Source organism: Halichoerus grypus, chromosome 1 (genome assembly GCF_964656455.1).
Source record: "Halichoerus grypus chromosome 1, mHalGry1.hap1.1, whole genome shotgun sequence".
NCBI lineage: Eukaryota > Metazoa > Chordata > Mammalia > Carnivora > Phocidae > Halichoerus > Halichoerus grypus.
The window spans coordinates 44,431,669-44,455,534 of NC_135712.1; the positions used below are offsets into that span (position 1 = coordinate 44,431,669).

The 23,866-nt window shown below is 35.0% G+C and overlaps 1 protein-coding gene across 9 annotated transcripts in view; it reads left to right on the forward strand.

Annotated features, from left to right (window-relative positions):
* EPHA6 (EPH receptor A6) overlaps positions 1-23,866 on the forward strand; it is an 815,440-nt gene that overhangs the window by 17,494 nt on the left and 774,080 nt on the right. Inside the window, exon 1 of one of the 9 annotated variants that reach the window (XM_078061399.1) lies at positions 16,148-16,239. The exons of the other annotated variants lie outside the window; for them this stretch is intronic. The gene's annotated coding sequence lies outside the window, so the exon portion shown is untranslated. Of the gene's footprint in view, positions 1-16,147; positions 16,240-23,866 lie in introns of those variants that run through there. 9 annotated transcript variants of the gene reach the window in all.

The window sequence follows — 23,866 nt, forward strand, 5'->3', positions numbered from 1 at the left end:
ATAATCCACAGAATCAAAGAATCCTAGAGAACCAACTTTAGAAAAAGATGGAAACCAAGGCAGCACCTGGGATCTAGGCATCAGGAATTAATTATTAGCCTCATTGGGCTGAATTGATTTCAGCCCTTTTCTTCTTGTAGTTTTATTATTCATCTAAAAATCTTATTCCTGCAAGAGTGAGTCTGATTGGCCTAGATTGTGTCATGAACACCAGCATCATTGAAAGAGTAGAACCCTTTGACTGACAACCTTACCATGACTGGACACTATGTGGGACAGTTAATTTCTTAAAAATGCTGTCACTAAGGTCAGGAACACAACAGGGATGTCCACTATCATCATTGTTGTTCAACATAGTACTGGAAGTCCCAGCCTCAGCAATCAGACGCCAAAAATAAATAAAAGGCATCCATATTGGGGTGCCTGGGTGGCTCAGTCGTTGGGCATCTGCCTTTGGCTCAGGTCATGATCCCAGGGTCCTGGGATCAAGCCCCGCATCAGGCTCCCTGCTCTGCGGGAAGCCTGCTTCTCCCTCTCCCACTCCCCCTGCTTGTGTTCCCTCTCTCGCTGTGTCTCTCTCTGTCAAATAAATAAATAAAATCTTTTAAAAAAAAAAGCATCCATATTGGCAAAGAAGTCAAACTCTCACTCTTCACAGATGACATGATACTTTATGTAGAAAACCCCAAAGACTTCAACCCAAAATTGCTAGAACTCATACAGGAATTCAGCAAAGTGGCATGATATAAAATCGATGCACAGAAATCAGTTGCATTTCTCTACAGTAACAATGAGACAGAAGAGAGAGAAATTCTTCCCATTCAGTTTTCCCTCCCTTCCCCTGTGGTCATCCGCTCTTATGTTCCACATATGAGTGAAACCATATGATAATTGTCTTTCTCTGCTTGACTTCTTTCACTTAGCATAATCCCCTCATTCCATCCATGTTGATGCAAATGGTGGGTATTCATCCTTTCTGATGGCTGAGTGATACTCCATTTTATATATGTACCACGTCTTATTTATCCAGTCATCTGTTGAAGGGCATCTTGGCTCCTTCCACGGTTTGGCTATTGTGGACATTGCTGCTATGAACAAAAGAAGCATGTGCTGCTTCTTTTTACTATGTCTGTAGCTTTGGGGTAAATACCTAGTAGTGCAATTGCTGGGTCATAGGGTAGCTCTATTTTTAACATCTTGAGGAATCTCTATACTGTTTTCCAGAGTGGCTGTACCAGCTTGCATTCCCACCAAGAGTGTAAGAGGGTTCCCCTTTCTCCATATCCTTGCCAACATTTGTTTCCTGTCTTGTTAATTTTTGCCATTCTAACTGGTGTAAGGTGGTATTTCATTGTGGTTTTGATTTGTATTTTCCTGATGGCTAGTGATGTTGAACAGTTTTTCATGCGTCTGTTAGCCATTTGTATGTCTTCCTTGGAGAAGTGTCTGTTCATGTTCATGCCCATTTCTTGACTGGATTATTTGTTTTTGGGGTGTTGAGTTTGAGAAGTTCTTTATAGATCTTGGATACCAGCCCTTTATCTGTAGTGTCATTTGCAACTTCTTCTCCCATTCCATGGATTGCCTCTTAGTTTTGTTGACTGTTTCCTTTGCTGTGCAGAAGCTCTTTATCTTGATGAAGTCCCAGAAGTTCATTTTTGCTTTTGTTTCACTAGCTTTTGGAGATGTGTCTTGAAAGAAGTTGCTGTGGATGATGTCAAAGAGGTTACTGCCTATGTTCTCCTCTAGGATTTTGATGGATTCCTGTCTCACATTGAGGTCTTTCATCCATTTTGAGTTTATCTTTGTATATAGTGTAAGAGAATGGTCTAGTTTCATTCTTCATGTGGTTGTCCAGTTTTCCCAGCACCATTTATTGAAGAGACTGTCTTTTTTCCATTGGATGTTCATTCCTGCTTGGTCGAAGATTAGTCGACCATAGGGAGGTGGGTGGGGGGATGGGATAACTGGGTGATGGGTATTAAGGAGGGCACGTGTTGTGATAAGCACTGGGTGTTATATGCAACTAATGAATAATTGAACACTACTATCAAAAACTTATGATGTACTATATACTGGCTAACTGAACATAATAAAAATAATAAAAAAATAAAAATTTAGCCCTTACACTATATATTTAATTATGAAGTAAATACAGGTTTGTATAATTAGAGTCTATAGAGTTTCCAGGTTTGGACCAGGGGAATTAGGCATCATTTTTGTTACTACCCTCAATAGAGTATTATTAATTTAGGGGTTATGTTTTAATAGACTCATGAAGCCAGTCTCCCAAAAGGATAGTATATATTTGCTTTTATCTAAGTAGAATTTGAAAATCCCTTGTTATGAAAGCTCTCATTCTACAGTACAGAAGACAAGGAAATGTATAGGTGGCCTGAACCAACCTTTGCTTTACAAGAAATTTAATTTTTAGTGAATGGCTTAGTGCTATGTCCAAACTTTCAGTGTATTAAAATATTGTACAATATTTTGGTCATTACTATTTGCCTGATTAACATGAGAAAATTTGTAACACAAAGTATTGTGCCCAATATTGGTCCAACTTCCATATACAACTACTGTACTTTAAAAAGTAAACTAATTTCTAAACTACAGAACAAAATTGATATGCTGCTAATAAGCCTTGTATTTTTAAAATATCCAGTAACTGGCATTTAAGGAGCTTGGATTTTAAAATTGTCAGTGTTTGATTTTCTCAGAAATAGCTGCTCAGTGGTATAGGCTGAGTTTTTGAGTGCTCGCTTCTTGCTGGGAACCATACTAAGTACTTTAACATATTCAATTATGTAATCTTTACAACAATCCATGAAGTAAACATTATCATTATCATCCCCATTTTATAGGTGAGAAAATCAGGACAAAGAATAGGTTAAGTAAGTTGACACAGTGTTAATGGGTGTTATTTACAGAGTGTTAAGGGTTCATTTGTGTCCCCCCAAAATTCATATATTTAAGTCTTAACCTCTAGTGCCTCAGAATATGACTTTTTCTTTGGAAATAGGATTCTTGCTGACATAATCAGTTAAGATGAGGTTGTACTGGTGTAGGGTAGGGCCCTAATCCAATGTAACTGTGTCCTAATAAAACGAGGAAATTTGGACATAGACGTGGACACAGGGGGAAGCTATGTAAAGATGAAGGCAGATATTGGAGTTATGCATCTACAAGGCAAGACACACCACAGATTACCAGCAAATTACCAGAAGCTAGGAAAGGGCCATGAAACATACTCTCTGGCAGCTCCCCCAGGAACCAAACTTGCTGACATCTCCATCTCAGAATTCTAGCCCCTGAACTAACACAATACATTTATGTTATTCTAAGCTACCCAGTTTGTGATACTTTGTTATGGCAGCCCTAGGAAGCTAACAGAGTAAAAGATTTAGATTTAGACATCATGGCTCCAAAGTTTATATTCTTCACCAACAAACTATATTGTCTTCCTAAGGGTAAGATAATTGAATATATATATCATCTCTTAGCATGTGAAAGAGATCTAGACTAGGAAAGCTAATCTAGACTAAGAGAACTGGTAACATTTCTTTGGAGTTTAAAGTGCCTCTTGGCAAGGGCATTGGATGAGAAAGGAGCCTGAAGTACTATTTTCCTTCAAAATTGATAACAAAAAAGAAACAGAATAACTTACTAAGTATGGTTGGTAAAAATATGATCTGATAATTTAATTATAAATTATAAATTTATATAAATTAAGTTTATTTAAATACATAAAAAAGTATCCACCTTACTAAATGTCTTGGGAAAGATAGAAAATCTTCAGGAAGATGTCCGTTGTTGCTGTTTGACTGATAATTGTTTATATATATCTCAGCTTACATAGAGTATGACTTTTACATAAACCCAGGCCTTGATTACTAGTGAATTAAACAGGAAAAATGTAGAAGAAAAATATGATTTTAATTCTACAAACCAAAATGGAGAATATGCATGGCCTTCTGCCCATAACTTTTTCTAATTAAAACTGACAGCTGTGGAATAAAGGAAAAGTCATGCATAGCCTGTGTTTCTTCTGTTCAGAAATAAATGCAATGAAAGACAAAAAGAGTTAGTAGTAGGAAGTACTTAGAAGGTGTATTGATACCTCAACTCTGAAATAGTAGAAGCAATAATGAAAAGCTTGAAGTGTCAGAATGTTCTGAATTGCCAAGAAAAGAAAGGTAAAGTTCTAGAAAACTTGATTTTTTTCCCTTCCAACTCTAAGAGATTAAAGATGAGTTAGGGGAGTTTTCTGCTTATATCCAGTAGAGGAAATGGTAATTTATGGAGCAGAGACAGCTTATTATTAAAGTGTGATCAGTAAGGTGCTTGATTTGTATCTCCTTATATTTCTTTATTTTTTACTTTGTTTAGAGCTGCATAATCAAATAAGCCAGAGACTGAATCCCTGTCCTATGTTTCATTAAGAACTAGTTTCTTGGGGGCGCCTGGGTGGCTCAGTCGTTAAGCGTCTGCCTTCGGCTCAGGTCATGATCCCGGGGTCCTGGGATCGAGCCCTGCATTGGGCTCCCTGCTCCATGGGAAGCCTGCTTCTCCCTCTCCCACTCCCCTTGCTTGTGTTCCCTTTCTCGCTGTGTCTCTCTCTGTCAAATGAATAAATAAAATCTTAAAAAAAAAAAAAAAAAGAACTAGTTTCTTGAGGGGCACCTGGGTGGCTGTCAGCTAAGTGTCCAACTTGTGATTTCGGCTCAGGTCATGATCTCAGGATTGTGAGATTGAGCCCTGCATTGGGCTTTGTGCTGGGCAGGGAGCCTGCTTAAGAATCTCTCCCTCTCTCTTTGTGCCCCACCCCCCAAAAATAACTCTTCAAAAAAATAAGAATAAGTTTCTTGGAAACTGGCTTAATCATTTGGCCTTGTCTTAACCATTTATAAAATAGCAAAGAGAACACCTAATCAGAATTTATAGGTGTGCCTGGCTACACAATCACAATTATATAATAGCTAATATTAATCAAGTTATTAGTAGGTTTTAAGGATTTTAGTGCATTATTTCATACCATCCTCTCATCTGAATTAGGAAGTAGGCCATATTGTTTATTCATATTCAACATCTGAAGAAACGAAGTCAGAGTTTGGGGAATTTGCTCAAGGTCACAAGTGAGTAAATTATCCAAAGATTTTGGAATCAAACCTAGATCACTACCTTTGAAATAACACACACGGTGTTTATTAAATATATTGCTAGTGCCCCTGTATCAAGAATACTGTGAGTAAACTTAGTTCTTTGTGAATTTACTAATAGGAAGAGACAGCCAAATGGGTGGAGGTGACTTGCTATAGATATGGTGATGGAAATATGTGCAGGTTACCAGTCGCTTCAAAGGAAAAGATGGTCACATCAACTTTCAGGCATTAAGAAGGACTTTATATAAGCAGTGAAGCTGGAGCTGAGTGTTGAAATATTAGTTGCTATTCAAGTGATTAGTGACTTGCAAATCATTCCAGGCAGAGGAAGTAACATGTACAAGGGCATGGAGAGCACATATGATAGCATTTTGTGGGGGACCAGTAAACAGTTAGGAACAGAGACTATGAAGAAGAGTGAGGCAGGAGACTAAGGAAGAAAAATAGATAGGAGTCTGGACATGAAGGGCCTTGAATGCTGTGCTAAGTGATTTGTACTTTATCATGAGAACCCAGAGGTTCTTAACCCTGGCTGTATATTAAAATCTCACATTGGGGGCTTTTGAAAAAATATCCCAAATGTAATGAATTTTTAACATCTTTCTTCCTACTCTTTTTAAGACTCATTAAGCATGTAGTAGGCTTTAATAAATATTGGTTGATTGATCTTAGTAGTTAGTTTTTATTAGCTATTATATTTATAATATATAATAATATATAATACATAATATATTATAATATATAACATATTATAAATATTTTTAGTTATTTCAGTGAGTGATGTGAAGGGAATTTTTCTTCATTATTAAAAAGTTACCTTTTTATAGGGATGTTCAAGAATAAAAAAAAAGAAGATATTAAGTTAATTATGACCCAGTAGCTATCAATGTGATACTGATATGTTGATATACTTATTGATGATTTACTGATAAATAGCCAAAGTGTACATTATTTTGTGAGCAGCACCTTCATATATTCTTACCTTACCTAAACCATGTTATCATGATATAAGGCACACTGACTGCTTTTTTTTCCATGATCTTGAAGCTGACAATCTAGTTATTTCCCTATTTCAACTTCTAATATAGAATGAGTATATTACCTATGGGTTGTTGTTGTTTTTTGTTTTTTTTTTTTTTTAAATAATGCTACATGCAGATTTAGTTTGTCATTAGTGCTTCAAACAGAAAAAAAAATGAAACTTATCTATTAAAAGTTTTCTGGGAATAAAAAGAAAAACTATTCAGTTTCACATATAAGGAGATTGTAATAAGTCACTAAGTCCTAACAATAAATATAAAAAGCTGAACAGACTGAAAAATAAACTCCTCTTGGATCTGTAAGAGAGGAGAGGGATACATAGCAAGTTGCTGTCCCCAAGATTGGAGGGATAGGCTTCTCGGAGCAGAGACTCACAAACAGAAACAACCACAGGGACCAATGCTAGGTACACCATGTCTAGCTGTCAAGAAAAAAAAAAAAATTACAAGGTATACCAAAAGGCAAAAAACACAGTTTGAAGAGATATAGCAAACCTCAGAAACAGACATGGTTGGAATTATCAAATCAAGATTTTTTTTTCTTTCAAGTTTTTATTTAAATTCCAGTTAATTAACATATAGTGCAGTATTAGTTTCAGGAGTAGAATTTAGTGATTCATCACTTACATATAACATCCATTGCTCATCGCAAATGACCTCCTTAATAACCATCACCCATTTAACCTATTCCCCCACTCTCCTCCTTTCCAGCAACCTTCAGTTTGTTCTCTGTAGTTAAGACTCTGTTTTATGGTTTGCCTCTCTTTTTTTCTTCCCTATGTTCATCTGTTTTGTTTTCTAAATTCAAATGAAGAATTTAAAACAACTATGATTAATATGCTAGAGGTTCTAATGGACTAATTATACAGCATGCAAGAATAGATGGGCAATGTAAGCAGAGATGGAAATCCTAAGAATGAGAAAAAAAGAAATGCTAGAGATAAAAAAAGAAACAACAAACAGAGAAATAAAGAATCCCTTTAATGAGCTTATTGTTAGACTGGACACAGAAGAAATCTCTGAACTAGAGGATCTATCAATAGAATCCTGGAAAAACCTCAGAATATCTAAGTACTATGGAAAAAAAAAAACTATAAAAGGTGCAACATATGCATAATGGGAATGCCAGAAAGAAAAGAAAGAAAGGAACAGATGGAATATTTGAAGTAATAATGTTTAAGAATTTCTTCCAAATTAATGTCAGATTACAAACCATAGGTCCAGGAAGCTCAAAGAGTACCATGTAGGATAAATGCCAAAATAACAATAACAATAATAATAACAACAACAATACTAAGACATATTATTTTCAAACTACAGAAAATCAAAGAGAAAGAAAATCTCTGAAAGAAGCCAGAGACAAAAAATAACTCACTCATAATGGAACAACGATAAGAATTATATCTGTCTTCTTCTCAGAGCAAGTAAGAAGAGAGCAGGATGAAATATTTAAAGTGTTAAAACACCACCAACCTATAATCCTGTACCCTATTCTAAAATTATTCTTTTTTTTTGAAATTATTCTTTAAAAGTGAAAGAAAAAGACATTCTCAGACAAAAATTGGGAGAATTTGTTGCCAGTAAACCTGCCTTGCAATAAATTTTAAAAGTTCTTTAAAAAGAAGGAAAATACTATTCATCAGAAACTTGGATTTACCTTATTTTAAGGTAGAGCACTAAAAAAGGAATAAATGAAAGTAAAATAACTTTTATTTTTCTGTACTTGATCTAACAGAAAACAGTTGTTCAAAACAATTATAGCTACAATGTATTCTATTATTTATATGCACATATATTTGTATTATATACTACTATATATGTAATTATATACATGTATACGTATATATAAATGAAATAAATGACAGCAACAGTACATGGGACAGGGGAGGAAGTAGGATTATTTTGTTATTATAAGGTACTTCACCTACAAAGAGGTATAGTTTAATTTGAAAGTGGACTTGCATTAGAAGAAATGTATATTTCAAACTCAAGGGCAACCACTAAAGTAAAAAAGTAAAGTAAAGTAAAAAAATAAAAAAAGTTTAACTGATATTCTAATAAAGGAGAGAAAGTGGAATGATAAAAAAGCTTAATTAAAATCACAAAAGACAGAAAAAGAGTGAAATAAAAGGAACAAAGAATAAGAGGAACAAATAGAAGACAGCAATGAGCATTTGATATTAATCTGATTATATCAATAATCACATTGAACATCAGTGATCTAAATGGAGCAGCTAAAAGAGATTGCTGCAGTGGATCAAAAAATAAAACACAAATATATGTCCTCTTCAAGAAAACCACTTTAAATATAAAGTAACAATGGATTAAAAGTAAATGGATGAAGAAAAAGATACCATTCTAACATTGATAAAAAATATGAGTAGTTATACCAATTTCAGATAGAACAGACTTCACAGCAAAGGAAGTTAGGGATAAAGAAGAGCATTACATAATGATAAAGGGATCAGTTTTCCAAGAAACTCTCTCCAAGAAATCCTGAATATGTATGTGCCCAACAACAGAGCATCAAATTTGGTAAGGCAAAAATCAGTGGAACTGCTGGGAGAAATAGATGAGTACACTACCATAGCTGGAGTCTTCAGTATCCCTCTATCAGAAATGAACAGGTCCAGCAGGCAGAAAATCAGTAAGGGCATAGTTGAACTCAACAAAACTGTCAATTAACTAGATATAATTGACATCAATAGACTACTTCATCCAACAATAGCAGAGTACGTATTCTTCTCAGGCTTACATGGAACATTCAGCAAGATAGACCCAATTCTGGACCGTAACACACTTTAACAAATTTAAAAGAATAGAAATCATACAATCTCTGTTTAGACAATGGGATCAAACTAGAAATTAATAACAGAAATATAACTGGAAAATCCCAAAATACATGCTACAAATAACACACTAACCAAGACTGAATCATAAAGAAATAGAAAATCTGAACAGAGCAGTTGATACTAAGGAAATTGAATCATTAATCAAAAATCTCCCAATAGTGAAAAGTCCAGGACCAGATGGCTTCACTGGTGAATTCTACCAAATATTTAAAGAATAATAATACCAATCCTTCTCAAATTTCACTGAGAAATAGGAGAGAACACTTCCAAACTCAGCTTATGAGGCCAGTATTACTGATGCCAAAACCAGACAAGGACACTACAAGGAAAGAAAATCACAAGCCAATATTTCTGGTGAACATAGATGCAAAAATTCTTAACAAAATATTAGCAAAACAATTCAGCAGTACATTAACAGGATCATACACCATGATCAAGTGGGATTTATTCCAGGGATATAAAGATGGTTCAACATTTAGAAATCAATGAATATGATACTCACATTAACAAAATGAAGGATAAAAATCATATTGATCATCTCAATAGATGCAGAAAAAGTACTTGACAAAAGTCAACATCCATCTGTGATAAAAACTCTCAACAAATTGGATATAGAGGGAGCATACCTCAACATAGAAATACCATATATGACAAGCCCACAGCTAACAATACTCAGTGGTGAAAAGTTGAAAACTATTCCTTTAAGATCAGAAGCAAGACAAGGATGCCCACTCTCACCATTGTATTCATAGTAGTGAAAATCCTAGTCAGAGGAATTAGTTGAGAAAAAATAAAAGACATTCAAATCTGGAAGGAAGAAGTAAAATTATCTTTATTTGCAGATGACATGTTATTATATATAGAAAACTCTAAAGACCCTGCCAAAAATTGTTAGAACTACTAAACAAATATAGTAAAATTGCAGGATATAAAACCAATATGCAAAAATCAGATGCATTTTATACATTGACAACAAACTGTCAGAAAGAGAAACTAATAATCCCATTTACAATTGCATCAGAAAGAATAAAATACCTAGAAACAGATTTAACCAAGGAGGTGAAAGATTTATACACTGAACACTATAAGACATTGGTGAATGGAATTTAAGAAGACACAAATAAATGGAAGGATATTCTGTGTTCGAGGATTGGAAGAATTAATATTCTTAAAATATCCATACCACCCAATGTAATCTACAGGTTTAGTGTATCCCTATCAAAATATCAATGTCATTTTCATTGAAATAGAAAAACAGTCCCCCAAAACAAAAGACTGAATAGCAAAAGTAATCTTGAGAAAGAAGAACAAATCTGGAGGCATCACCTTTCCTGATTTCAGACTATATTGCAAAGCCTTAGTAATGCAAACAGAATGGTATTGGCATAAAAACAGACACACAGATCAATGATACAGAATCAAGAGCCCAGAAATTAAACCATGTATATGTGGTCAATTTATGACATAGGAGCCAAGAATATGCAGTGAGAAAAGAATAGTTTCTTCAATAAATGCTGGGAAAATTTGATACCACATGCAAGAGAATTTAAGTGGACCCCTGTCTTATACTCAAAAATCAACTCAAGATGGATTTAAGACTTAAATATAAAACCTGTAAGGTAAGGCTCCTAAAAGAAAACATATGGGATAACCTCCTTGACATCAATCTCAGCAATGATTTTTTGGATTTGACATTGAAAGCAAAGACCATAAAAGCAAAATAACAAGTGGGATGACATCAAACTAAAAGACTTCTGCACAGCAAAGGAAATCATCAAACCAAAAAGGCAACCTATGGAATGGGAGAAAATATTTGCAAATCATATATTTGATAAAGGGTTAATATCCAAAATACATAGGAACTCACATAACGAACAAAAACACAAACAATCCTGGGCGCCTGGGTGGCTCAGTTGGTTAAGCGACTGCCTTCGGCTCAGGTCATGATCCTGGAGTCCCTGGATCGAGTCCCGCATCGGGCTCCCTGCTCGGCAGAGAGTCTGCTTCTCCCTCTGACTCTCCCCCCTCTCATGTGCTTGCTCTCTCGCATTCTCTCTCTCTCAAATAAATAAATAAAAAATCTTTAAAAAACAAACAAACAAACAAACAAAAACACAAACAATCCTATTAAAAATGGGCAGAGGAACTGAATAGACATTTATCCAAAGAAGAAGTATAAATGGCCAACAAGTATATGAAAAGATACTCTAAATCACTAATCATCATGGTAATGCAAATCAAAACCACAGTGAGATACCACCTCTCACCTGTTATAATGGCTATCATCAAAAAGACAAGAAATAACAAGTGTTCATTAGGATAAGGAGAAAAGGGAACCCTTGTTCACTGTTCGTGGGAATGTACATTGGTGTAGCCACTATGGAAAGAGTATAGAACTTCCTCAGAAAATTGAAAGTAGAACTACCACATGATCCAGCAGTCCCATTTCTGTAAATTTGTCCAAAGGAAATGAAAACAAAAATATCAAAGAGATACCTCCACTTCTTGTCCATTGCAGCATTATTCACAATAGTCAAGATATGAAAAAAAAACCTAAGTGTCTGTCAACAGATGAATAGATAACAAAGATAAGGTGTATATATACAACGTAATATTACTCAGCCATGAGAAAGAATATGAGAATGAGAAAGAAGGAAATCTAGCCACTTGAGACAACATGGATGGACCTTGAGGGCAGTATGCTAGGTGAAATAAGCCAGATAGAGAAAGACAAATACTGCATGGTATTGCTTATATAATGAATCTTCACAAAAAACAAAACAAAACAAAACAAAACAGACACCTTAAGAAACAGAGTAAGAAAAGTGGTTGCCAAAGGTGGGAAGGTTGGGGGAGTTGGGGAGAGATTGGTAAAAGTGTACAAACTGTTAGCTATAAGATGAAGTAGGCTTGAGGATCTAATGTTCAACATGGTGATTATAGTGGATAACCATGAATTTTAAAATTGAAATTTGCTAAGAGAGTAGAACTTAGATATTCTCATAAAAAATATATGAGGTGATGGATGTGTTAATTAACTAGTTGGGAGTAATTCTTTCACAGTGCATATAAGATATCAAATTATCACAATGTACCACATTATATATTTTAAAATATCTTACAATTTTATTTGTCAATTGAACCTCAGTAAAGCTGAGGGAAAAAAAGAAAACAAAAAAAAAAGATAAACTGAAAGTGTAATACTTGAATTATAGCAAAAATTGTGTGTTGACCTTAAACATAGTTCTAATGACAAACTGCTTTCATTCAGGTATTATGTTTCCCTTTGTATTCTCAAATATATGGTATATCTATATATTATTTCTGAGATGTGTTTTATTCTGTATAACATAAAAGTACTAACTAGCAAAAGATTTGTATTTTTATTATAAAAGTTTTCTCTCTGAGTCATTTTTATACAATTAAAAATTCTTAATATAATAAAATTTTAACTTATTTACTTCCAAGTGATAAGTTTTTAAAAATTGGGCTTTTTGATACTTTAATCATAAAAATATAGCTATAACTGATATTTTGATTTCTTAATGTAATGCTGTGCTTTCTTTTTATTATTTAAATTTGTACAGATTTGTTTGGGCAATTGGGTATATAAAATAGGAATTTAGAGGTAGATGGAAAGCCAGAAATCACTAGCAAAACTCTGTAACTTTGATTTGAGTGAAATGAGACTGAAAAATATTAACTGACTTATCCATGATCATTTAGCAGTTATTGGCAAAATGAATACTAGAACCTCTACAACACACTGAAACTTCCATAGAAGATATAAAATGGATTTTCATTGATTTTCCTAAGAAGTGTGATGGGATAGACACTGTCATTTCTAATTGGAGATATACAACTTTGGAGATGAAAATTATACAAAAAATGTCATCAAGAATTTCACAGTATTAAGGTGAAATAAGTATTGATGATTATTTCTCATACTGCTTGTATAAAATTTATCTCATTCTATATTATGGAGGTGAATTCTATAGGAAGAAACTCAATCTAGAGACTGTGTAATTAAAATAACAAACTCTGTACTATGTGAGCTGTGTAGCAATTGACAAGCAGCTTTGATCTCTTTTTCCATAAACAGAATAGTCGAATATTCCCTCTCTCATTCCCTAAAGTTACACTGTCATTTTTCTTAGTTATTATGGTTCTGGTGTGTGAACAACTATCAGGAAAAAACATTTAGGCAATTAATATTTAACCCAGATTTTGCTAATTTATTGAAATCATGGGAAAACCTATGAATAGCTTAAGGAAGTAAAAACCCTTTTCCCAGGCACCACACAGACTAATTAGGTTGGGTGACTGATTCTGGCCTTTTTGTGGCCATGGGCAATTATTTCCATCTCTTTGAGCCACAGTTTTCTCTTTGGTAAAGTGCTGATAATCCTTGAAGTTTCATTTTATCATGTTGTTGTAATAGAATATTGTTTGTCAAAATTTTTTAAAAGGGGCGCCTGGGTGGCTCAGTCGTTAATCGTCTGCCTTCGGCTGAGGTCATGATCCCAGGGTCCTGGGATTGAGCCCCACATTGGGCTCCCTGCTCCGCAGGAAGCCTGCTTCTCCCTCTCCCATTCCCCCTGCTGTATTCCCTCTCTCACTGTGTCTCTCTCTCTCAAATAAATAAATAAAATCTTAAAAAATATATATTTTTAAAATAGTGAAGTGTTACACAGTTGTATTATTTCATTGCTGCTTATCAGCAGTGTTGGAACACCTTTAAGCAGTGTTGGTCAAGTCATTTAATCATTCATTCCACATTTACTGAGCAAACACTAATTGAATTCCAGAAACCATGATTCATGTTGGTGTTAAAAAAGATGAACCATCTTGCCTCCCTTTCAAGTTAAGAAGAGGACTGGTGGGAGGGGGAGGGCAGGTGAGCCAGTTGTGTTCAGATATTATCACTGTGATTGTGCCTGGGCATACTTCAGCCTAGCCGCAGCACATGACAGTGTGCATGGGTCTGTGCTGCCAAGATAATTGGATGGTCCTAGATTATCAAATTGATATATTGCAAAAAGGGCAAAGTCTAAGCTTCTGCATAGATTATACACACTTAATGTCCTTTCAATCCTGAGAAATAGGTACTATTACTGTGCCCTTTTTTATAAATGAGGAAACTGAGTTATAGAGAGGATAAATAATTTATCAAAGACCACTCAGATAGGATGAAAACAGAAAAAGCAATGTGTGAAAGCATCTAGATTGGGCAATATAAGATGAGGCCAAGAGGAATTCATTGACATAAAGATAAGGGGAGCAGTGACTTTTCATATCTGCTGTTGTACAGCAAGTACAAGCAAGATGACCTGCCTCTTCAAATTGTATGCTAGAAATAGATGGAAATACTCTCTTTAAGAAGCTCAGATTTCTTGAGCACAGAATGGAGAAATATTAAACTAGTAATTATAATTAAATACGGTAAATATTTTCTAATAGAAAAATGCACAGGATTTCCTGGAGGATGAAGAAGGGCGGTGTGGCTTACTCTGCATGGAGGAATCAACAAAGGTTTTTCACAGGAGATAATGCTTGTGTAGTATGTGTGTGTGTGTGTGTGTGTGTGTGTGTGTGTTTGTGGTAAAGTACATATAAAACTATATTAAACATTTTTAAGTATACAGTTCAGTGGTGTTAAGTACATTCATATTATTGTGCAACCATCACCACCACTTATTTCCAGAAATTTTCACCTTGCAAAACTGAAACTTTGTATCCATTGAATAGTAACTCCCATTACCCCTCCATATTACCCTTCAGCAACTCCTGAAAACCATCATTCTACTATCTTTCTTTCTTTTTTTTAATCTCCCCTTTTCCTCCATGCCCCAGCCTTTGGTAACCACTGTTTTACTTTATTGTTACTATGTGTTCAGCTCCCCTCCCCCAAGATATAAGTGGGATTATACAGTTATTTGCCCTTCTCTGTCTGGCTTATTTCACTTAGCATAATGTCTTCCAAATTCATACATGTCATCGCAACTGGTGGATCTCCTATTTTAAAGCTGAATAAAATTCCATTGTTTATATATACACCAAGATTTTTTTTTTTAACCAACATCTTTATCCACTCACCCATTGATGGACATTTAATCTCTTTCCATATCTTGGCCACTGTGAATGATGCTGTGATGAACAAGGGATTGCCAATATCTCTTCAAGATAGTGATTTTATTTTCTTGGGATGTATACCCAGAAGGGCGATTGCTGATCATATAGTAATTCTGTTTTTAGTTTTTTAAGGAAACTCTATACTGTTTTCCATAATGGCTGTACCAATTTACATTCCCACCAACAATGTATAAAGGTTCCCTTTTCTCCACATCCTTGCCAACACTTATTTTTTGACTTTTTGATTATAGCCATCTTAACAGATATGAGGTGATCTCATTGTGGTTTTGATTTGCATTTCCTAGTGATTAGTGATGTTGAGCATCTTTTCAATACCTGCTGCCATTTGTATGTCTTTTTTAGAAAAATTCTTTTCAGGTCCTTTGCCTATTTTTTCATTTTTTTCATTTGGTTTTTCTTTGCTATTGAGTTCTAGGAGTTCCTTATATATTTTGGATATTAACTTCTCATATATGGTTTGCAGATGTTTTCTCCCATTCCATAAGTTGCCTTTCATTTTGTTGATGGTTCCCTTTGCTATGCAGAAACTTTTGTTTGATGTAGTCCCATTTGTTTATTTTTGCTTTTGTTGCTTGTGCTTTAGGTGTTATATTCAAAAAAGCATTGCCATGACCAATTTTAAGGAGCTTTTCTTCTGTTTTCTTCTAGTTTTCAGGTTTAGGTATTATGTTTAAGACTTTAATCTTTGAGTTGATTTTTGTGTATGGTTAAGATAGGGGTCCAATTTTATTCTTTCGCATGTGGGTATCCAGTTTTCCAACACCATTTACTGAAGATACCATCATTTCCTGTTATGTATTCTTGGCACCTTTGTTGAAAATCAGTTGACTGTATATGTGTGGGTTTTTTGTAGACTCTCTATTCTGTTCCATTGATCTATGTGTCTGTTTTTATGTGCAGAGTCTTGAATGACATTGATTATGATGACGGAGAGTCAGCAGAGAAGGGCTTTTCCAAAAGATTGAAGAGGCCATTCCAAGACACAGAGAGAGCTAAAGAGCTTGGCATTTCTGTGAAAAAGCAACTAATTTGGTATAGTTGACTTTGGGGTGGGGGGGCAAAAGGATTGGAGATAGAGGACAAATTGAAAAATGAGGTGATCCTGAACTTTTTTTTAGGTCAGCATGCTTCAATAATATTCTGCTTTTGTACGCTTTTCATTATGTTACGGTATCTTTAATACCTTTAAATAATAGCTCATTTAACAATTTTTGGTGTAATATGACAACTTCAGATAAAGACATTTTATTTTGATTAAGTATAATAAAATTAACTTATACTTAAATAAAAATATAAGGCAGAATTTCACTTTTAAAAGAACCAGCTATATAGTTGACATATAATGTTCTGTTAGTTCCAAGTGTATGACATGGTGATTTGACAGTTCTATACTTTATGCTGTGTTCACCACAACAAGTGTAGTTACCATCTGTCACATACAACATTATTACAATATTGTTAACTATATTTTATCTTTTTGTTTGATAATTAGTACATACCTTAAAATTGATTATTTAAGGAATAATTATGATCTTTATATAATTCAAAAGTATATTTTAATATATCAGTTAAAATACATCTACTTGATATGGTATAAAAATCTCAATATTTTGATATTTGAAATTTATCAAATTTTCACTAAAATTCTCAGTGGATCATTTTTATGGTATTCATATTCTAGTCTACATGATGAAATAAATAAGAGGTCAAATTGCAGTTTTATGTACTTATCTGCAAATAACACATTTTGTGTATTGAAAGCCTCCTTCAAATAAATAGTTAATCACATACAATTTTTACCACACTTTTTTTTTTAAGATTTTATTTATTTATTTGACACAGAGAGAGAGAGAGATCACAAGTAGGCAGACAGGCAGGCAGAGGCAAAGGGAGAAGCAGACTCCCTTCTGAGCAGGGAGCCAGATGTGGGGCTTGATCCCAGGACCCTGGGATTATGACCTGAGCCAAAGGCAGATGCTTAACTGACTGAGCCACCCAGGCACCCCCACATTTTATCTTTTTAATATAACCACATCAGTATTCTTCATAGTTCCTACTTTAGTTGGTCATCACTTATGGGATATCTAATATTTAATATATGTGACTGAGAATGAGCAATTTCATATAGCTAGTGGAGGCTAAGAGAAAGGTTGATTGAGTGCTTGCTTTATCTCTCTAAACTGCCATTAGTTTGCAACCCTGTGGCTTTCATTTTAAAGGGAAAATTTTTAATAATTTTATCTATTAACTTTTTTAAAAAGCAACTGGTGGAAAGCCAGAATTGAAAGTTTTCATTTGTACATTTAATACTTGGTATCAGAGACCCAAGGGTTTTAGTTAGAAAACGTTGTAACTGATTAGAAACCATTACTAGATTTTAAGAAATAAGGAGTCTATAATGTAATTAATATTTTAGAATGCTCTTTCTGGAAGTGATTTAAATGTTGTGGAGACTAGAACCAGTTGTGTCAGTTAAAAATAGTTGCAATAGACTAGGTAAAAGGAAACAATGATTTCTAAGAACCTTGTAAGCTTAAGATTTGATATCTTGGTCCTAATGGTAGGGTTGGGTTGGGTTGGGTTGGGTTGTTGATTTTGTAGGCAATTACTAGGCAGTGGTTGGCACTGCAGTGAAATGATTGGCAGGTGGTAAGGGGGATAAGGGTGAAATAATCCAGCTTCTTTTTATTTTATTTTATTTTATTTTATTTTATTTTATTTTATTTTCAAAGATTTTATTTATTTATTTGAGAGAGAGAATGAGAAAGAGAGAGCATGAGAGGGGGGAGGGTCAGAGGGAGAAGCAGACTCCCCGCTGAGCAGGGAGCCCAATGCGGGACTCGATCCTGGGACTACAGGATCATGACCTGAGCCGAAGGCAGTCGCTTAACCAACTGAGCCACCCAGGCTCCCCCAGCTTCTTTTTAAAAATGGTTATTCTAGTCCCTGGATGAACAGTGTTTGGAGAGGGCAAGAATTGATAATGGGGACACTAGTTAGGACACTACTGCTGTTATTCAGGGAAAAATGATGGTGATTTGGACTAGAACAGTGGCAGTGAGTGTTGAGAGTAGATAATGGATGTGAGAGGATCTTACACCAGCCAGTGAGTCTTCCAGTTCAGAAATAATGTGTCACTTAGCTCACAACACCTTGGCCAGAGTTAATCACATTGTTGGGGCCCAACCATAAAGGGATAAGAAACACAAATTGTACCATGTGCCTGGAAGTTGAGATCTATCTATCTATATATATATATTGTGAGCAGCAATAACGATTTCCTTAGTTTGTCCTTCTGGTAACCAAACACCTGACTCATTTTGCCTCTTGTCAACAAAATACATTACTCACCTTGTGGTGTTAAGAAATCTATTCTTTCTCCACTTCTAATCTGTTCAGAATTATTCCTTTCTCTTGACCTATACTGTCAAGGGAGATTCCCCAAATGTGCTCTTATTTTCATCTTTATTAACAAGTGTCAATGGTCCAAACGGCTCTTGCAGAAAGTTTAAAATGCCTTTGTTATTCTAGACATTGGACCCATTGTTGTGAGGAATAGTGATAACAGCAAACACTGTTTTACAGCTCTGAGTGGAAAGTGAAGATCATAGAATTGGTGGTAGAGGGATGAGTAGGGGCGTGAATTGCTTGCGGGCTGACTGCTGCCTGTGTATGGGATGGTGGTAATGATTTCTCTCCCTAACTCAGACTTGACCCATTCTTATGGGTGAAAATAGAATATTGAGGAGGGCAGGAAAAGTAACAATTCAAAAGAAAGGAGAACGGAACCCTGATCACTGGATAGTATTTGGAGGTGGGACAAATCAGAATTTTTTCAAATTGAGTCATTAGAATGACTGTTCAGAGGAGAAACAAGGAAATGTACTTCTTTTGGCCTTCTGTGGCAGTTAAATCAATAATACTGAATTAAAAAAAAAATCAACTTTTATTCCAAGTTTCAGGGAAAACTATAAAAGTAAAACAAAAATTATGATAGTAATTAATGTCATTTATACGCTATTCCTGGCTGTTTTTCAGGCATGTATTTCAGGATTGCATTGCCTAGCCACCTTTGGGTTGGGCGAGGCCATGTGGTTAGTTCTGTCTAACGAGTTTAGATGTGTGTGTTCCATTAAGTGCCGGTGTAACACTCTCTAGAGGCTCATTTTCCCTCTTCCATGTCAATGATCACATTGATGGCTTCTCATTCATCCTTGGATTCTAACTACCATGAGCAGAGCCTCCCTCCAAGATAACAGTGGAGCTTATTGAACTTTTGGAGTTTTTTTCCTATAACTTAGCCTCTTTTAGCCTATTTTAAATATACCTAACATAGTATATATTGGCATACTTTTTTATCTAATATGTAAAATTTAGCATCACAGTTTTATTTGTATTTATGAGGAATATTTAATATCAGATGCTCGCAGCAGTGCCATGAGAACGCAACCTGCTGCTTTTCCCACCACCACTGAAATTAATTCTGCCTATGCTTCCTACCATCACTCACTCCAGGTTAAAAGTCTTGGGCTGGAACATTCCACTGGGTGCTCTTAGGTCCTGGTACCTGTGATACGGCTGCCAAGAAGCCATATATCTTATATCTGCCCTCCTTCAGATTCTCTGGTGAGGGGCAACCTCCCATCTAGGCTGAGATTCCTCCCCAAAAGTAAGATAAGGTTTGGGCAAAGGCACTACTCCAAGTCTGAGAGCATAGGCATGAAAATGTCAGCTCAGGAAATCTTAAAGCATGAAGGAACCAGAAGTACTATCAGTGTCATACAGGAAAATGGGGAACATTATCCCAGGCCTCAGCATGAATTAATGTTTATACCAGCAAGAAGTAGGATTATGTCTACTAAACCAAGAATAGGTGTTAGCTGATCTTTCCTTGGTGTGTTATATTCTTGTAATCTACGTGGAAAGACAGGGATAGAGAAAAAAAATAAAAGGTGATATAGCTGCTCTCCAGTTGATTATATCTGGGAGGTTACACTTTTCAGCAAAGTGTTGCTCCCCGCCCTAACCTCTAATTGTTTCTTTAGCACTGCATTTTAACTCTAATCTTATAAACAGACTTAGATTATTATCTTATGCCTTTAAAATACATTGTAAATTTCAACTTTATGCTAACATTCTCTCAGTAATTAATCCATTGCATATGGTGAAGGTATGCAGACCTTTAAGGGTTTATTGCACCTTAATTGGTTTTACTTTCCCTTTTAGAATATCTTTAATTTTATTCAAGTTGTACTTTCCTAATATCTTACTGTTTTTCAGTATAATTGGAGATAATTCCCCAGAAAATAAAATCAGCAGCATCAGCTTGTTCAGGTTGGAATGTTATGGCTCCAAAATTTTTATTTATTTAACATCTTGAGTTGAGAGTGGTTTGGTTTGCATGGGCTAGCTGTTTACTCTTGATGTATATTTTTAAATATTTACGTCAGCCAGTTTTCAATCAATTATCTTTAAAATTTCGTGCAATCATAAAATGTAAAGTGGTGTTCTCTATTAAAACCCTAATTTTAAAAAAATAGATAAAAGTGCTTTTATCATAGAATTCATACTTTGCTTATACTAAACATCTCTGTCCATGTGTAGGGATTTCCTTTGTGTAAGTCAATACACATTCTCTTTCATTTTCAACTTGTCAGAGTAGAGCTGTCAGGACCTAGGATTGTCACTGATCTTGTATTTTGGTTAATGAGAATATAATGTGGAGAGGTTGGATTGGACAAAATATTTCTGACCAAGCTGTTACCATTACCTATTAACCTGAGGTGTTTTTTGTTTGTTTGTTTGTTTTAATCTTGCAAGAATAAGGATTCGGTGCTTACAAATGAACACTTGGGGCACTTGGGTGGCTCAGTTGGTTAAGCATCTGCCTTTGTCTCAGGTCATGATCCCAGGGTCCTGGGATCAAGCCCCGCATCAGACTCCCTGATCGGTAGGGAGCCTGCTTCTCCCTCTCTTCTCCCTCTGCAGCTCCCCTACTTGTGCTCTCTTTCTGTCAAATAAATGAATAAAATCTTAAAAAAAAAAAAGAACACTAATGAAAATATTTGGGGATGGGGTAGCTGAGAGCGTTTGTGAAGACATATGAATGTATGATGTATGTTGTTTGAAACACATGTTCATTTAAATAATACTCTTAAATTATAGATTGGGGATATTTATAGAGCTCTTTCTTTAATAAAGTCAGATTTAGTTATGGTTAGTTAGGAAGAGAAGGATGTTTGTCAATTTTATGAGGCAATTCTATCAGTGAGGTGGCAGTGAGCAAGTAGAAAAGGTAGTAATGAAGTTGGGTTTTAACCTTTAGAAATCATGAACTCCTTTTTCTAGCAAGGGAAATTTGACTGTGAGTGTTCAGAATAAAGGGATTACAATGGAGTGAGGAATGAGGGATGTGTACGAGTACAATTATCACTTGGACTGACAGCCAGCCAAAATAGGCTGTCTTGAGGGCATATGAATTACCACTTTGAACATACCCTGGCCGTGCCCTTCGTTTATATGACACCTTGATAAAAATGTGTACTTTAACAATAACAATACTTAAAAATAATAAGAAATTTTATTTTATTGTCCATTTCTCTAAATTGTACTTTCCATTATTTTATAAAGAAGAAACCAGTGTTGCACAATAGATGCACTTCATGTGAACTTACTTGTATTTATATAAAATGCACAAAGTGTATTGGAATCATATTCTTTTCCACTCAATCCTTCTTTGCTTGAACCTGGACCCATTTGAGTCCCATGTGTCAGTATACTTCCCATTCAAGCTGGAGGGTAGGAGTAGTCTTTACTTAATAGAAAAGTTTCAGTAATCTTTAACACTGCAGCAAAGATTACTGTATTAGGTTAATCTTGTATATTCATACTAATCTCTAGGTTTCTCTGTTTTTCCGTAAGTTCAAATTTTGACTAGTGATGGAAGCTCTGTGCTTGACTCCTTACTTCTATCTATAAGCTTGATCTTCAACTACTGTTTGTGGTCGCTGAATACCTATAGTTAAACTTACCATGACTGACCCTGTGACTAAGACACAAAAATGTATGTCATACATTATTCCTCTGACCTTCTCATTTAATTCATATTTAAATTGAGACGGGCCTCTGGATATGTATTACGGTCTATAATTGTGCTTTGACATTCACTGTTTTTACCTCCTAAAGATATAGGTCTTGCTTCATGTGGTTTATCATATAGAGAACTGAAATATGATGAAGTTTTTATGAGAAATTACAAATTGAGTTTATGTAGGTATAATGAAAAATATCTAGAAGAAGATTGGGATATTTGGAAAATAATTTTTACTTAAAGGATTAAATAAAAAAATCTGATTCTGAGTGATCCTAAAGTATCTTTATATATGAGGCCTGAGTTATTACTATACCAAAAGCCATTTTGCTATTATGGGTTTGTTTACTTTTTAAAAATATTTATTTGTTTGTTTTAGAGGGAGAGAGAGAGAGAGAGCACAAGCGAGAACAGAGGCAGAGGGAGAGGGAGAGAAATCCTCAAGCAGATTCCCCACTGAGCAGGGAGCCCCAGGACTCTGAGATTAGGACCTGAGCTGAAATCAAGAGTCAGACGCTTAACCGACTGGGCAACCCAGGCGCATCAGTTTGTTTATTTTTTTTTAAGGGAAAGTTTATTCACTATCTGGGTTGTGATTAGCCAGTTCAGAGTTGTGGCACAATTTTTATCAAAAAATAATAAAATTGTGATGAAATGTGTGTCAACCCATGAGGGATAAATAAATGTGAGTAATTTCTATAAGCAGCTATGGGATTCATCTGATGATAATTCCAACAGGACTTGACCTGTGAAAAAGTGAGAGGCAAATATAAAATAAAACATGGAGGGAAGAGAATGGAGTATGAAAGAGATCAAGACAGGTAGTAAGAAAGGAGGAATAGCAGTTAAAATAAAATCAACCAAGTTGATTCCAGCTGATCTTCAATTCATCCAGTCTATGTGAGTGAGACCAAATAATTAAATGAAATATAAAGCATAGGCTAATTAAAATAAAATAAATGAAATATATTGTACATTCAGTGAAGGTGCATTTATTTGTTATATTCTCTACTGTCTCCCTAGCACTTAGCACAGAAACTGGTAGAAAGACCAGGCAAATATTTTTGAATAAATGAGTGGAACTTTTTAAATGAGGAAATCCTGACTTTAAGAAAGTAGCTTTTATGATCAAAAAAGAAAATTTATTTCCACATCTTAATGGATTTCTCCTCTTTAGATAGTATGATTAAATGACAGCATGTAAAAAATAAAAGTTATATTTATCAAAATATAATCAATCTGTAAGAATTCAAGGTGGGAGTGTAAAGGAGATTTATTCATTTGGTATGCAATTGTGTTAGAATTAATCGCATGCTGTGCCCAATTAACTTTCAGCAGTGTAGTTCACGTGCTGTAATACAAAGACTTAATATCTGGCTGAAAATGAAAATAAACTCCTATCTGTAATGTTGATGATGCCTCTCTGCCAATGTTCGTTCAGATGTTTTGGTGATTGCTCTCAGTGGATTACTAAGATATCTTTTGTCTTATTTCCCTATTTTTTTGCCTGCCCTAACTTTCTGACCACCATCAATGAATTCTCATAGTGAATTTCTAATCTTTATCCAC